At 40.0% G+C, this 18479-nt stretch overlaps 1 pseudogene; it reads right to left on the bottom strand.

The window, feature by feature from the left end:
* Positions 1-984: 984 nt before the first annotated feature.
* LOC127654315 (dynein beta chain, ciliary-like) lies at positions 985-17786 on the bottom strand (annotated as a pseudogene).
* Between the last annotated feature and the right edge of the window lie 693 nt (positions 17787-18479).

Here is an 18479-nt window from a genome sequence, read left to right as displayed (position 1 = left end):
ATGACAATCGGTGCATTTTATCACATGTCTGGTTGAGCCTGTTACCGCGGAGACCTAGCGCACGTGGAGGCTTCACGCTATTCTCTGCGGCATCCACGCACAACTAGCAATGCGCCCAACAGAGAGTGAGAACCATACATTAAGGCGACCAGGAGGAGGTTAACCCAATGTGACTCTACGCACCCTAGCAACTGGGCCAATTGGTTGCTTAGGAAGCCTGATTGGAGTCACTTCGAATACCCTGGATTCGAGACACCATTTTGCTGAACTACCCATCCCCCCGAATTTTTGCTTTTTTTAAACAAACGTTTAAAATGAGATGAACTTGTATTGAACCTGGAATATTCCTTAAGTGTAACTTTTTGGTGCCACTGAGCTGGGTGTTACGATTATGCCAAATCTTTTCTTATACTAGTCTCCTCCTCATACAGTATCTATCTGTCACAGGCACAATCTCTTTTCAAAATCTTTCCTTCCCGCAGGCACACTCACAGTCAAACATTGTCATCTCTAAGTGTATTTTTGTGTCTCAGACACAAAGCAACGGTGCGACCCTTGCAAGAACCCATTTAGCTGGTCTCTCTGCAGTCTTCAAACTGAAGGTGACAACAAACCCACCTCCCAGCTTTACCTTCCATATGCATTAGTCTCTATTGTCCATCCGTTTTATAGCTTTATCCGGCCTTGATGTTCTCGTGCATTCTTCTGTCCTGTTGCTTTATGGTCAAGGTGTCAGACATCATGACCAAATCTTCTAAACAGCCCAGACATATCACCTTCCGAGCCAAAAACAACAATCGAGTTTACAGTGAGGCAATTACAATTACATTTTTGAATGTTAAAATAATCAGTTTCAAAAGTATAACCACAAGACGTAAACAATATGCATGTAAACATGATTTTAGTGTGATAAAATTGCTTACTAACCTTTTCTGTGTAAAGTTATAGCCAATTTTACTACTTCGTTACCATGACGTTGTAATGTCAACCAACCATGTTGGAGTCTTTGGACTGCAGCTTCAGCAGAGTGTGGAACAGGTTGTCTGATGTCACTGTCAGAAACTCAATTTCAGCGTTTGGATGCAGCCTGTAATGCACAGGGCTTTCGTGGGGCAGTATCTCATCGATGTAAGCATGGTAAACTTGGTAGTCAAATTAGAAGGCACAACAAATCCTGTAACCAATGACAACTTCCTATCATACTACACATGAAGTTTTACAAGACAAGAGGAATTTTTAGTTTGTGTGTGTTTGTGAGATAACTGTATGTCAGGAGCCAAAATACACTCTGGAGCCTTTGAAGTGCTGATTTCAGCACCATGGATACCACCATGTGAGAGTGTGTATAGACCTAGTTTGGTTGCATGTACTCTTCCAGGTATGTCCTGCACCTGCACAGTCTTCTGTCCCAGTCATCAATAATGTGGCCTTCATACATGATCTCACCAAACAGGTATTGTAGGTCTTCCCATGGTACAAAGGAAACACGCATTAATTTATATGTCTTCACACATAGCTCCCATCGATTACATTTTTCCACAACCTAGACAGAGTGTAAGCGTGTAGAATGGCCCTGAAAGTGGGCGAGGAAGGTGGCCTGGACTTTGGTGCTAATTGATCAGATATGAATGTATAAATAAAAAGAAATGACCCTGTTTTATTTAACTTAAAAATTAAAGATTCATTTGAAAATCATGGTTGCAGTTACAGTAAGGCACTTACAATGGAAGTAAATGGGGACAGTCCGTCAACATTAAAAAACACCAAGTTTCAAAAGTATAGCTACAAGATGTAAACGTTATACATGTTAACATGATTTTAGTGTGATGAACTCGCTTACAGGGATAACCAACGTTACGTCATCATGACAACTAAATTGTAATATTGAATATAACTTTACCCAGATAAGTTTAGGAAGTGGTTTTATCAAACTAAAATCATGTTAACACGTATAATATTTACTTGTTGTGGCTATACTTTTGAAACAGAGTTTATAAAAAAAATTGTGGTAATCAACAATATGCTACAAATGCTGTAAAAAATTTTTTAGCTTAACTTGTATTAAACCCTGAATATTCCTTTAATAAATGCAACTAGAGTGGATTTTAATTAGCAATCCATAAAATTACAACACTTGAAAGATTATATTTTTAAGGAAAAATATTTCTTTAATCAGACAAAATTTACTTGACATTTGAATGTAGTTCAAATGAGGATTTGGCTTTTTGAGCCCTGGAGGATTATAACTTTTTTCTTGTAGGAAACAGTTCTTAGCATGACATTGGACACCCAATGGTCCACACACACACACACACACACACACACACACACACATGATCACACACCTGTTAGTTTGCTTCTAGGTAGTTATATAGCACATTGACTGATATAGTGAGGTTTCCTGTGTTGAAAGGGTACTTCCTGTTCCAGCCCTGTGGCCCAAACGTCCTCCTTTTGGCCACACACTTGTGGAAATAACACAGTGAGAAGGTGGTCTTAAACTCCTGCTCATGACAAGACTTGTCCAGAGTGTCCTCCACACAAACACACTCACACAGAGTCAAAAAAACTCCATAAGAGCTGGAACGGTTTTGTGTTACAGCTCATCCTAAATAGGCAAGACGTGGAAAATCTACAGCGTTAGGAATTTTCTTCTGCCCATGAAAGTGAAATACTGCATAAGGTGACAAAATCACAGCCAATAAGAACATACAGTAGTTCATGTTTAAATATAATGCATATATCTGCAAAGTTTATTTTGTGAACTTTTACAAGTTATCACACCTCGACTTGATTATTCTGTAGACAGTTGTTTATTTCACTCACTTGATCAAAGTTGTCCAGAGGAGCATATAGGTTGGCCAGCATGCCAATTGGTGGCTCATTGTTAATTTTGATGAAATTTTCCAGAATGCCCTGAGGAATAATGTGTTCCTGAGGGGTTGGAGAAGGTTCTGCACTCATAAACACTCTGTAGTCTTGGTGACTGTTCTCACTGTTTACCCAGGAACTCAACATCTTTAAGAGGGTCCACCATTCACTTGCATTGTATGGACCTACAGAGCTGAAATATACTCCTAAAAATCTTAATTTGTGTTCAGCAGAAGAAAGAAAGTGTAAATAATTAGATAATTTAAATATCTTTAAGCTCGTCAACAAAATTGCACACAAGAATTGTTCGATTTGGTCAACAATAATGAAAAATATGCATCATGGTGATAAAAAAAACTTTTTAAATTCAAATATAATTTTGATGAAAATATGAAGAGAAAAAATAATACAGCAAGTTATTAACAGAGGAAGAAACATCTAGAAAGAATTGCTTCATATAATCCAATAATTAATATGTTGGGTATTTCCCCACTTGAGCTGCGTAAACAAAATGAACCGTTTTACAAACTAGTTACTTACAACCCCAATTCTGAAAAATTTGGGATAGTATGAAAAATGCTAATAAAACAAAAAGGAGTGATTTGTAAATTATATGCACCCTTTGCTATATTGAAAGCACTCCAACTACACATTACATGATGTTTTACCTTGTGAATTTCATGTTTTTTTTTTTTTTTATGTACAGTAATTTCAAACCAGATGATTGCAACATGCTCCAAAATAGTTGGGACAGTTGAGTGTTGATATTGTAATTCTAATAACACATTCTTCTAATAAGCATTTGGGCACTGAAGACACAAGTTTGTTAAGTTTAGAAAATGGAATTTCCCCCATTCATTCATTATACAGATCTTCAGCTGCACAATTGTACGGGGTCTTCATTGCCATCTAATGCACTTCATAATACGCTACACATTCTTAATTGGAGACAGGTCAGGACTGCAGGCAGGCCAATCTAGCACTTACACTCTCTGCTTGCACAGCCATGCACTTGTAATCCAGTCAGTATGTGTTTGAAGTTGTCCTGCTGGAAAATGCAGGGACGTCTCTGGAAAAGACGGTGCAGGATGGCAGTACATGTTGCTCCAATTGTTTTTACAAACCTGTCTGCATTAATGGTGCCCTCACAGATGTGCGATTTACCCATGCCACGGGCACTGACACACCCTTGGCCCATACAGACACTGGCCTTTGGACCTGACACTGATAACAGCTTGGATGGTCTTTTTCCTCTTTGGCCCAGAGAATACGATGAATGTGTTTTTAAAAACTATGTGGACTCGTATAGTTACTCTAACAGCACTCCATGCAGAGTTGAAAAAGGAAGGCGAGAGGGCTGACATAACTTTGGTCAATGTTGAAACACAACAGGAAGTCCAGTTCTCAAGGAGCCAACTCTTTACTTATCAACAACAACCCGATACACACTAATGGACAATGGTCCTGTTTGCACCTGGTATTAATATCAATCTCAGGTGATCCAACCACAAGTGGTCAGCCAAGACACATTGCTACTTACACCTGGTATCTGCATATCTGTCCTTCTGGGACCACCTGTGGTCAGATTTCATCATGGGTGTGTAAATACATAACAGCATACATCACTTACAATGTCAGTGTCTTACTGCATCAAGCACAAAAAGTTGTTTTTAATACTCTTATTTAAGTACAGTGGTTGATTGGCAGTTGAGCAGGATTAGCGTATACACCTCTGCTGCAATGTTGTCATGTGCATTTTCGTGTACCTCCGAATATGGATTGTAACATTCTGGACCCTATTTACACCTATTTTTAGCGCTATCCACTTGTGACCAAATCGCCTGAAATGCATCTTAATATCAGGTATAAATGGGGTCAGATTTATTTAAATACTTAGTTTTGACATGCCCATCTAATATAATGGAAATAATATGTGTGCACATGTGTCTGTGTGTTACCTGAAAGGTAAGCTGTGCTGCAAACCTGAGCTTGTCTCTCTCAAACAAGCCTCTGTTGATGTATTTAAATGTAGAGAAGGTGATCCAATCTATCAGTGTGTTCACACAAGTCTTGACATCTGAACAGACATCTCCATTCTGCACAGCCTTATGGAACACAACATTAAATGCCTGCAGGGAGAAGATAATACACACATTAGAGAAACTATGTTAAATATCTGTATAAAAAGACAGTTAACAAGAAATCCCACAGGATGCACGTACACGAACACTCACACACAAATGCATACACACTACATCAAACAAGGTCATATGTTGAGGGGAAAACTGGTACATGGGGTTGATCTTGTTAAGGTCATTGATGATGAAGTAGAGGAGGGATGCTCTGACAGCTACGGGCTGGTAGTTTTCACAAGCCTCGTTAATCTTCACCTCATTAACGTTCGCTTCCAGCACCAACACAAAAGCTGAATCAGACAAAACAGGGCCATTCCTGAGCATATGGGGCACAAAACAAAATCCTACTTGGAGGCACCCCCGGATCCAGACTCATCCATGAATTGCAGATAGCCTTGCTGCAAAAAGAGATTCAATAATACCTTAAAAAAACTAAAACAATGGCAACAAATGAAAACTCTACATCTCTAGCTTTTCTAACTTTCAGGGACACTTGGATAGAAAAATATGTAAAAGTTTGTTCTATCAGGAAGATTCGCAGACTTGAGTGAAATTTAAGATGACATTTATTTGATGAATATAAAACAGAAATGTAATATCTCTCTTTGGCGTAAGCCCCGTCTGGCAGTCCAAAGAAGTTGTACTCAGAACCGTCATATCCTGCCAGAGATAGGAGGCAGGGGCGAGGAGCCAACCCCCATGCAGGATGGGACTCAACTGATGGTGGTGGGGTGGTGGAGGTTGCCATGTTAGCAAATTTAAACAGCAATTTCATAGATTTTGAGCAGATCATAAAGCAATGGCTAACATGTTATTGCCTAGGAGTTACTTGGCTAAAGGTGCGATGATATACAGCTGCTAGTCTTCTCGCTAAACCCAAGCTGCGCTTACATTTCCAGTACCTAGTGAGCTGCACACTTAGGCAGCATTTTAGACACTATAGGCACCCAAGGAAAAAGGCTGTCACAAAATAATGCTGCCTTATAAGCACTAAGCAGTAATGGGTAGTAATGGATTACATGTAATCATGATTATAAAATCAGATTACAAAAAATCAAGAATTTGTTACTAGATTACATAACATTTTTTAAATACTCATAATCAGATTAGTTATTACTTTTTTGGTCAAATGGATTACATGATTACATAATATGATTGCAATGGAAGTAAACTGTTCATAATTTACTGATCCCCCTTATTCTTATTCTTTTTTTCATATTTAGATTACCTAAAACATGTAATCCAAAATATTACACTATCGATTACAATTTTAGTCATAATTTGTAATAAGTAGGCCTACCACGAAAAAACTAAAACGGAAATTGACACAATATTGTGGGGCAGATTCACTTACCACCCGCAATCTATTTAAGCAGGCGCAATCAGCCCTGAAATTACACTGCATCTTGTGTATTTAAATTAAGTAATTGTTATTACTTTCCGTACAAACTCTCCTCCTTTCTATGCAAATTAAGCTCATTGTAGATTGCGCTTCATTCACAAAAGTTGCCTGGCGCAGTTTAGATCACGCTACTACCGCCAAATGAAAGTAGGCGGTAAAATAAAATGTATATAAAAGAGATGCTTGTAAACATATTCAATATAGCAATCTCCACTATGTTGGGCTCAGATTCGCAGCAGGGATTTTGTGGGTTGCCTGGCCTGCATCATTTCTTTAGTGAATCGGGTGCTAAACCAGAGCAGAGAGCACATGCAAAAAATGGCACTATTACCAGCAACAATTAATTATTAGTGAACTTTTTTTGCCTCTTAGCAAGTCATGTCTCTCATGCACTTAAAATAAGGAGCGCTTTTTCTGTGGCATTCCCCTCTATAGAGTGTAGGTTGCAAATAGACATCCACACATGCTCAAACCTTAATCTCAGTCTCCGCTGCTGTGTGTCTGGTGCCTTCCAGTTTCTCCACCAGAACATTGTCCCCCAGGAAGTTGCTCTTGGCTACTGAGAGATGTGTCAGTAACTCATCCTCCAGCTGCTTCAATTCTATTTTAAACCTGTTCTGCTGTTTAGTCAGCTCTGAATGCACACACATACACACGAGTAACATTTCACTTATAAGGTGTTTTGTTGTTTAGTCAGGTCTTACTGGAGACACATAAACGTCCTCCCATAGCAAAATTATTATAGCCTGAATAATGAATTTGGTTGCATTCCGCCTAGGAGTTTGGCCCACATATCGCATAGAATTATGGTCCAAAATTGGCCCAAAAGCCACTTACCAAATGCAGGCCATATCCACCCCAGAGAGAAGCCAAAACTCAGCCAAACTTATCCTGTCCCCATTAAAATCCATAGTCTTTTCTTTATCATAAATTTAACCTACTATAATTACTACACCCAAACACAGAACTTTTTTATGCTTGTTGCTTTTGACACTTTTAGTGACAGAGATACTAAATAGATAGAAAACTGCTTTTATCTATTAACGACCCTAATACACAATACACAAAAATCCACTCATATGCTCTCTCTTTCTCTAACACACACACCTTGAGGTGTTTGAGGTCCGGCATCTCAAGGTTGACCATCTCTGTGAGCAGCTGGTCCTCGAGCCCATCGCGGGTGACAGTGAAGTTGATGAGGGTTGTCTGAGCCTGAGCTTTCGGTGCTTAAGAGCATGTTTCCCCATTGACGGGCCATTCAAAAACAACCATGTATTCTGACAAAATATTTTTTTTTACATGAATCATTTTGATCACAAACATTTAGTTACATTGTACTACATCTGTTCTGGGGACAGATTTTTTTCTTTATCATAAATTTAACCTAATATAGGTTACATTTATGGGGCTTCAGGCTTCTAAAAGCATTGACTTGTTTGATGTCCCGACATCAAAGCTCATGCTCGAGACTGAAAGCACTGGCCAAGCTCGAGCAGCACCCACTCGCGTGAGTTAAAGGTGCATTAACTAGTTTGGAGCCAATTCTAAAAGTTTTACACATTAACAAATTAATTGAGTTTTTGTGAAGATAGATCCGAATGGCGTACACTCACAAGAGATGAAAACTGTACTCATAATAGTTTTCTATAAAAAGTGTTTTATTCTATATGGTACGGGTCAACCCCTTCAATGTGTTTCACCATGTTGAAATCACATGACCCGTGGTGTTTCATTAAACGTCGATGAATAAAATCCTCACACACACTGGCTGCCGCCTGTGTAGATACTCTTGGTAATGCTTAGAACATTGTTGTTTGGTGACACAAAGAGCGAAAAGAATCAGAATGAGCTTTATTGCCAAGTATGCGTAAACACACAAGGAATTTTTCATGGTGACAGAACACAATGGAACATACTTATTTACTTAGTTTACTTAGTTTATTTGCTTACTCGGACTGTCAAATGCCCAAGATATGCAAGTGAAGTGTAGTAAACAGGTGTTTTATTGTCATTTCTTGCTGTCTGTCAAACAATGCAAATTAAGTTGGTTTCTTAACTCAGGCAAGTGGGTGCTGCTCGAGCTTGGCCGGTAATTTCAGGAAAGTATTTCAGTGCATTCAGAAAGTATTCGGACCCATTCATTTATTTCACTTTTTTTTGGTGTGTTGCAGCCTTATGCTAAAATGCCTTAAATTATCACAGTGACATAAGTATTCAGACCCTTTGCTATGACACTTGAAATTTAGCTCAGCTGCATCCCATTTCTGTGGATCATCTTTGAGTCCACCTGTGGCAAATTCAGTTGATTGGACATAAGGATGTAACCACATATTCAGTATTGGGGGGACCAAATTCAATTATTTAATAATCAACCAAGTAAAAACCCATATTAGTAGTGTCATAATCCTGCTACTTTAGTCTTAGTTTATTCTTGTTGTGGTAGGATCATGACAGTCTCCTCTGCCCATTGGTTATGTTTGTACATGTGCTTGTGTTTTCTCTCTCCTTCGTGTCTCCTATAGTTGCTACTCTTGTACTGGCACCGCTGGTTCTTGCTGCTCGTTGATAGATCGGCGGCACCTGACTCCTATCTTCTTTTTCCCTTTTTAACCCCTCTTATTTTCAGTCTTCTGCCAAATTGTTTTTGTGTCAGTCATAGACAGTCAGTTCCTGTTCAATCCTGTCTTCAGTCGGTTTATGTTTTTGCTTTCTCCCCTGTGAGAGTTTTTGTTTTCTTTCTTGTTGGTTTTGTTCTTGTATTTTTAGTTTCCCTCCCTTGTGAGAGGTTTTGTTTATATTTTTTTAAATAAGCCCATTACATTTTCCTCCTGCATTTGGGTTCTTCCCTCACTTCGTGCTTTGGCATATCCTGACAGAACAATCAGGCCAGACTTGGACCCAGCGAAGGTAAGATGGGCATCTTACTCGTCTCATCTCCCAGCCAGCCAAGTTCCAGCAACTAGCGGTTGGTCCGGCTCAACCAGGACTATTCCCTCCATGAAGAGGAAGGTGATGTTAGAGATTTCGCCTACGAATTCCTCATTTCGATGGACGAGCTGGATCTCAGCGAGGCTGAGCTTAAGGACATTTTTTACATCTGCTTTAAGGACCCTTTCGGTTCCTGGGAGATGGTAAGGCTAGGGTGTCTTTCTTTTTGGGAGATTGGGGATTACCTTTACCACCGTAAGAAGTGGATAACCCCTGAATATGGGTAGCCTCTCTCCTTAAAACACCCACAATCTCTCAATTAGTCAGAGCCCCAGTCCTCTGATGACCCGTAAACCGAGGAGGAAGAACGGGGCTAACCGCCAGGAGGCAGCGACCATACCAGCAGCTGACCGACGGGTAGTGACGTTCCCTCTGCTGACTGCTGAGAGGCGGAGGAGCCCACTGCTGACCACCGGGAGGCGGAGGAGCCCACTGCTGACCACCTGGAGGTGGAGGAGCCTGCTGCTGACTGCCTGGAGGCAGAGGAGCCCGCTGCTGACTGCTTGGAGGTGGAGGCTGTTTCCCAGTCGCTGCCAGTGCTCATGGCCACGGAGGCCATTTCCCAGTCTTTTCCAGCGCTCTTTGCCACACAGTCTGTCCAGTTCCCTGAGGCTATCAATGAACCTGTCCTGTTCCCTGTGGCCGTCGAAGAGTCTGTCCGGTTCCCTGTGGTCATCGAGTATATCCAGTTCCCTGAGGCTGTCCAGGAGACTGACCTGTTCCCTGTGGCCATTGACGAGTCCCTCCAATTCCCTGAGGCTTTCGATGAGCCAACATGTTTCAGCAGCAGGGACTGGGGGACTGGTCAGGGTTGAAGGAAAGCTGAATGCAGCAAAATACAGAGATATCCTTAATGAAAACCTGGTCCAGAGTGCTATGGACCTGAGACTGGGCTGAAGGCTCACCTTCCAACAGGACAATGACCCTAAGCACACAGCCAAGACAATTCAAGAATGGCTTAGGGACAACTCTGTAATTGTCCTTGAGTAGCCAGAGCCTGGGCTTGAATCCAATCAAACATCTCTGGAGAGACCTGAAAATCTCTGTGCATCGATGGTTCCTGACAGAGATTGAGAGGATCTGCAGAGAACAATGGCAGAAAATCCCTAAATCCAGGTGTGCAAAGCTTGTCACATCATACCCAAATAGACTTGAGGCTGTAATCGTGAGTTAAGGTTTGAAATACCAATGTTTTGGCCTAGCGATGCCTCTGGTGTCCCAGAGTTAGGGCCGCTGCTGCCTCCTTTGAACAATTCCAGGCACCTTTGAACAATGGGCCATCTCTGGTGACAACCAAACACCTGCTAAAGCCAGCACCACATAAGTCTATTTTTCAAGTGATTTTCAGGTGTGAGCTTCATTTACATAATTGCTGGCCAGTAGGTGAGAGACAGAGTGCACATTAGAGTCTGTCAGTGGGAGGTCATTAATCACTTGACGTCGGGACTCCCTGCTGAGTTAATGGCTTCAAGAACTGAAAAAGTGCATCCGGATTGCTTGAAGAAATTGCTTTGTCACCAGGGAGGGCTCTTGTGTTTTCTTTAAGTGACCAAAGAGCTTCTGATTTTACTGATGAACTGACAAGGTATCAATGATCTGAACGTTTTCATCGCACTCAACTGCATATCATCAAATGCTGATTGTAATCCAAAGTGATTCTGTCACCAAACGTTTTTCTCTTACACTAAAATAAGTGGAAACACTACAGTCTGTTTTTATTGAATGTAATTTCTTTACATTCAATAAATACAAGCCTGGAGGGGATAAATACCAAATCACACACTTTCACAAGTTAAGTTACTCCATGAATCATAAGCTAAATCATACTTTAACACTTGTTTATGCTCACACAGTATTCCTTCTGTTATTTTGGCAAGCTCCATGTGAAAGTGAATCAGAGACAGAGAGTTCCAGTGTGTTGATATGTTTGTCACTCCTAAACTATTATTTATTAGCAAGTGTGTCATACCTCCAATGAAGAGAGCGAGATCTCAGATAAACAATCCGCATGTGTGACAACCTCGGCTAAAATTGAGTTGTTTGGAGTCTGCTAGTGTGGCACCAGCCTAAGCTAATGGAAGGATTGCAGTTTTGTTTTGTTAATTCGTCATCCTCGAGCATCGAGCAATGGAATGCCTTTATAGCCGGAGTTTGGAGATAGTAAGTTGGATTATCTCACATCTGACTTTGAATGGAATGCAGCATCAATATGGTCATAAAAGAAGAATTGATTGCATCATGCCTACATTAGTGCCCAGATGACAGGGCCTTCCGCATACCATACCATATTAGGTTGCTAGCCTAAAATCTTTAGTCTGATAAGACATAGATAATAATACATTGACTATTATGAAAATATAGGGTTTGTCTATATTATCCAAGAGCTCTTTGGTATTTGTATGTGTTTACTGACAGTTCTGCAGCTGTCACTTCAGAAGATCTGCACAGCTGTCAGCTGCAGCATACTAGAAATCTATAAATAATATGCATTCTGTCTCATTCTATGAGATCAGTAAAAAAAAAAAAGCTGTGATTATGGTTGCAAGTAAGATATATGCAGTAAATAATGTGTAATTTGTTATGTTTACATTCAGTGTTCATGGAGTATTGAAATCAGAAGTTTACATACACCTAGGTTGAAGTCATTAAAACACATTTTTAACCACTCCACAGATTTCATATTAGCAAACTATAGTTTTGGCAAGTTGTTTAGGACATCTACTTTGTGCGTGATATGAGTAATTTTTCCAACAATTGTTTACAGACAGATTGTTTCACTTTAAATGGACTATATCTCAATTCCAGTGGGTCAGAAGTTTACAAATACTAAGTTAACTGTGCCTTTAAGCAGCTTGTAAAATTATAGAAAGTTATGTCAAGCCTTTAGCCAATTAGCTTCTGATAGGCTAATTGGCCTATTGGAGTCAATTGGAGGTGTACCTGTGGATGTATTTTAAGGCCTAACTCAGTGCCTCTTTACTTGACATCATGGGAAAATCAAAAGAAATCAGCCAAGACCTCAGAAAAAAACATTGTGGACTTCCACAAGTCTGGTTCATCCTTGGGAGCAATATTCAAATGCCTGAAGATACCACGTTCATCTGTACAAAAAATAATACGCAAGTATAAACACCATAGGACCACACAGCCATCATACCGCTCAGGAAAGAGACACATTCTGTCTCCTAGAGATGAACGTAGTTTGGTGCAAAAAGTTCAAATCAATCCTACAACTACTCCAAAGGACCTTGTGAAGATGCTGGAGGAAACATGTAGACAAGTATCTCTATCCACAGTAATACAGCCCTTTATCAACATAACCTGAAACGCTTCTCAGCAAGGAAGAAGCCACTGCTCCAAAACCACCATAAAAAAGCCAGACTACAGTTTGCAAGTGCACATGGGGACAAAGATCTTACTTTTTGGAGAAAAGACCTCTGGTCTGATTAAACAAAAATGAAACTGTTTGGCCATAATGGCCCATCGTTATGTTTGGAGGAAAAAGGTTGAGGCTAGCAAGACAAAGATGGGGGTTGCAGCATCATGTTGTAGGGGTGCTTTGCTGCAGGAGAGACTGTTGCACTTAAAATAAAGTAGTGATCCTAACTGACCTAAGACATGGAATGTGATACATGATTAAATGTCAGGAATTGTGGAAAAACTGTGTTTAAATGTATTTGGCTAAGGTGTATGTAAACTTCTGACTTCAAATGTATGTGGCCATAATCATATGACATGGTCTTGGAAAATGTTTCTTGAACTAAAGCACAGTTTTAAAGTTACCATTCTCAAATTTGAAACAGAACGTTATCAGTCTTGTGCCTTTAGCTCCATTGTGTTACCTGCCCTTCTTGGTGGTGTGTCTGCCTAGCAGTGGATCAATAACCAGTTCAATCGTCTCCTCCAGATTCCCCTGAGACCACTGCCTGTTCTATCACATCCACGTACCTGCAGCAATAATGACACAAATGAACACAGACAAATCAAATTGAATTAGACAGCACTAAGAATTGGCTGTCTTTAAGACAACAGGAAACATCATCAACACATTTAGCTTCCATAATCTGACATACTTTGAGAGGAAATAATGTAGGAAAGTTGGTTTAATCAATCCACCCAATTATAAAGATTATGGGGGAAACATCTTTAGAATAATGTGTATTTTGTATATGAATGAATGAATAATGATTTCTAAAAAACATACAAATAATAATCATTTTCAGGTTGTGTTAAACCTACTGTGACATTATTCAATTATAACAGTATGTCAACATTATAGTTTACTGGTCACTCACCCCTTCTGACTGACCTTGAGGCTGTTGGTGTAGCAACTCTTGAGCCACTTGATGTCCTGTAGCTGAGGGTCAATGAGCAGTGGCCAGCACTCACAGTTGGCCAATATAGTGGCATTCTGGGTAGACATTTCTTCACCCAGCAAGCCCTCGTTATTCCACTGAGCAATCGTAGCATCATCCGTTGGAAAGGGGATTGGGATCTAAATCCTCCGTCATAGGGATAGGCACCTAAAAACAGGATGATAAATTAATTTAGAACAGTGAATAGATATTATTTCCTTATGCACAGTTAGCAATTTGAATTGAACTGAAGGCATAGGCTTACAATGTTTTAACTTCCCTACACTTACACTGTTTAAATGCTACATAATACACAACGTTTGGATTTGCAGAAAGAAAATAAGGTACACACACCTTCTGTGTGTGCAGGTAAGGCATCCAGATGTCATGGAGTATTTCATGTCTGTACCTCTTTGAGAAGGAGCCAGCTTAAGGATTCCTGCTTGTGGTACTGAGCTACAGAATGAGCCCAGTGCACTTTTTCTGACTAAAACACACACACACACACAATGTTCATAAATACACATGAACCCCAAAAATGGCCTGTTCCTGATATTTAAGCTAATCAGGGGTCTTCCATAGGGATCCGTGGTGGTGCTGCTGCGATTTACCAATATTGATTGATCTAAAACTATTTTATTTGTGAACAAAATTAATAATATACAATGGTGGCCAAAGGTTTGGACATAATGTACAGATTTTGCTGTTTTGGAAAGAAATGGGTGCTTTAATTCACAAGAGTGGCATTCAACTGATCACAAAGTAAAGTCAGGATATTACTGATGTAAAAAAACAGCACCAGCACTATTTGAAAAAAATATTTTTAATCAAATCTAGATCCATTTCCAACAGCCATCACTTCAACACCTTATCCTTGAGTAAACATGCTAAACTACTAGTTTGGTTCTAGAAAATCACTTGCCATGATATCAAAAACAGTTGAAAGATATTTGATTTGTGAAATGAAGCTTAACTTTGTCTTTGTGTTTGTTTTTGAGTTGCCACAATATGCAGTAGACTGGCATGTCTTAAGGTCAATATTAGGTAAATAATGGCAAAAAAGAAACAGCTTTCTCAAGAAACTCGTCAGTCAATCATTGTTTTGAGGAAAGAAGGCAAATACAATGCTTGAAATTGTCAAAAAACTGAAGATTTCATACAAAGGTGTACACTACAATCTACAAAGACAAAGGACAACTGTCTCTAACAAGGACAGAAAGAGATGTGGAAGGCCAGATGTTCAACTAAACAAGAGGATAAATACATCAGAGTCTCTAGTTTGAGAAATAGACGCCTCACATGTTCTCCGCTGACAGCTTCATTGAATTCTACCCGCTCAACACCAGTTTCATGTACAACAGTAAAGAGAAGACTCAGGGGTGAGTCTGTGTTTAGGTGGATGATTTATTTCAGGCTCTGGTTAACTTTGATAAAGAGAATATCCCTGAAGCCACAGTGTGTGTGATCAAAGTTTAATCCAGAGTTTGTGCATATCATGAAATCATCTGCCTGGGGTTTCCATGAGGGTTCAAGGCACAAAAAAAATAAAATAATAATTAACATGTGGGAAAACAAATATTACTTGTTTTTGCTGATTTTGGGCAAGGTACGTCCATAATTTTGAGCTTGTTTCTCTTGTGATATGTGAAAACACTGCAACTGGTCTACAGTATCACCCACCCTTATGACAGAGTACTGACACTTTAAAAAGAATGTAAACTTTTCTTTTATTTTGTTCTAACCAGTCACCATTTGGAAAGGAGACAGCCAGAACCGGAACAAAAAATACTGTTTCTGCTCAGAACAAAACAAAATGAAAAACATTTCCTTTTTATTCCTTGCTGCTGTGTATTTACAGGTTTATTTGTTTAACTATTTAATTAATTACAATTTTTAAGCATCATTATTGTCATATTTAAATTAACAGTGTTTCTACTACAACTAGTTTGAAATATTGTACAGTACTCTAATGATCTGAACAACGTTAATGTAATGTTCCGGGTTAAGCTCAATCGACAGTATTTGTGGCATAATATTGAATACCACAAAAATTATTTTTTTCTTTGTTTAACATTCACTGGTGGCCAAAAGTTTGGAATAATGTACAAATGTTGCTCTTATGGAAAGAAATTGGTACTTTTATTCACCAGCAGGCTTTTGCTTCTAGAGGGAATCAGAATTAGTTCAGAATTAAAGTCAAATAATTTCTCATACAGGATAAATATAAAAGGCTAAAAATATTTTGCACAACTGCTAAGTTAAATATCAGCAGATTTGAAATAGAAACATTTGTAAATATCATGAAACCCATGAGGGCAGATCTCAAATACACACACACACACACACACACACACACACACACACACACACACACACACACAATCAATTCAACTTCAATTACTGTAAATGTCATCTCTACACACACACTCACTTTACTCAGGAAAACTTTAGCTGCATTCCAGCGGCTGTCTTTAGGGATTCAGCTGTTAAGTGACAGCAGCACCAGCACAGCGGCAGACACGTTAGTAACGATGGCAGGAGGGATTGGAAATGTCCGCAACTCCATTAGATTCAGCTACACACGTACATATACACATATACAATTACTTCGCACATAAACAAAACATCATTTTAGAGCAAAATGGGAATCAATGCAAATCTGTTTTGATGCAATTCATATAAGGCATTTGGATAGTGAGTGCAAGGGTGGTCCAATAATTATATCTAAACAGAAGACACCCCCCCCCTGTTGAGTGTGTTAAGTGCTGCATTAGCTGCCAGTAATGCTGGTTCTGCTTTTGTCAGGTCTGCTTCATTCTCCTGCTGCTGTCTTGTCACTTCTGCCTGGATGGCTTCTACCTGATGCATACACACATTTCACAATCATTATGATCTGCACCCAGTTGCAAAAACCCTTTACCTTAAAAGAATAGTTCATACAAAAATAAAAAGGTAATAGCATAAAAGTAATCCATACGACTCCAGTGGTTTAATCCATGTCTTCTGAAGCCATCCAGTTGAACGGACCACAGTATAATTCCTTTTTCACTATAAATCTGGGATGGCTTGAAGGTGAGTAAATAATGAGAGAATTTTCATTTTTGGGAGAACAAAAATGTTATACAGTGTGATGCATTTGCTACACACCTTTCCTGACTGAGTATCTCACTCTACTGGCTGATTTTAAAGATGAGAACTTATTGTGACAGATCACTAACTCTCTTTGAAGTAGGAAGCGGGAGCCGGATGAATAATTAAACGTAAATCTCTTTATTCACAATACTTTTCAGCTCAACATAAACACACACAACTTCGTGTGTCAATCGTCTGTCACTTACTCTGAGGATTCGGTCCATGAGTCAATGAAACATAGCCGGGGCCCAAACAAACCGAATGGAAGCATCATGAATATGTGTAATCTGAACGGTTTAGGAAAAGCTGTGTTCTCAAGGTCATGGGAGTAAAGGGGATCTGCCAATATCCCTTCGTTATATCCAGTATCGAATAAAAGCGAGCCGCGCCTTACCAATCGAGAAGCTCATCAATCTGAGGCATCAAGTATGCATCAAATTTAGACAATGCACTGACTTTTCTATAATCCACACAGAACCGGACCATCGCTCTTAGGAACCAAAACCACCAGGCTGGCTCAGTCACTATGGGATTCTTGCATTGCCCCCATATCAAGCATGGCCTTTATTTCTTCCTGAACCACTTTTTTTGGGCTCGGGTAATCGGTAGGGATGACTACATACCACTAACCCTTGGGTCATCTTGATATGGTGCTCTATGAGATTCAAATGACCAGGAAGAGGCGAGAACACGTTAGAGAGTTCTTCATGCAACCTAGCAACCTTCGTGATTTATGATGGTGAGAAGAGGTCTCCACAAGTGACCAGGGGGACTCGATTGGTGACTTTTAAGTTCACCTCTGGTCTGAGCTCCTCCCTCTGTGGAACCACCATCGCCAAAGTCACAGGGACCACCTCTCTCCATGGTTTTAGGAGGATGAGGTGGTAAATCCGGTTTCCGCATCTATCTGTTAATTTCACCTTATAATCAATTTCCCCAACTCGCCATGTGACCTCAAAGGGTCCTTGCCACTTGGCGAGTAATTTAGAGCTCGATGTGGGGAGCAATACAAGGACTTTATCTCCCGGTGAAAATTGCCGTAATTGAGTACCACTATTATACAGCTGGCTTTGATGTTCTTGAGCTTGGAGCAAATTCTCCTATGTTAATTGTTAAAAGTTTTGATCTCAGGTCATGAACGTATTGAATTTTGTTTTTGCTGTTTGAAGGTCCCTCCGACCAATTTTTTCATAGGACATCAATCATGCCACACGGTTGATGCCCGTACAATAATTGAAATAGTGAAAACTCCGTGGAGGCTTGTGGAACCTCTAGTACTGCAAATAATAGGGGCTCGAGCATCCCCTACATACAACCTGCGAACATCCCCTCAAATCCATCCAAGATGGCGGCGCGGTAGCACGCAGCGGCCACTCCGGATCCACAATGGTGCTATTTTTGTTAAAAAAGCCCGACTTTTGCAACACATGGACATCGGAGCAACCAGTGTTCGTGTCTACCATCGCCAGACACTACTCAAATATAAGACTCATGCAAAAACCAAGCTGCATGATGACCTGCAGAAGGCGCTACGCGTACTCGGCTTGCTGCGGAGACCAGGCCTCCAGCCCTCGGCGTCGCCTGATGCCGGTGGCC

The sequence above is a fragment of the Xyrauchen texanus genome, chromosome 13 (genome assembly GCF_025860055.1).
Source record: "Xyrauchen texanus isolate HMW12.3.18 chromosome 13, RBS_HiC_50CHRs, whole genome shotgun sequence".
NCBI lineage: Eukaryota > Metazoa > Chordata > Actinopteri > Cypriniformes > Catostomidae > Xyrauchen > Xyrauchen texanus.
The sequence above is the reverse complement of the archived record's forward strand: the minus strand, read 5'-3'. Positions and strand labels throughout refer to the sequence as shown.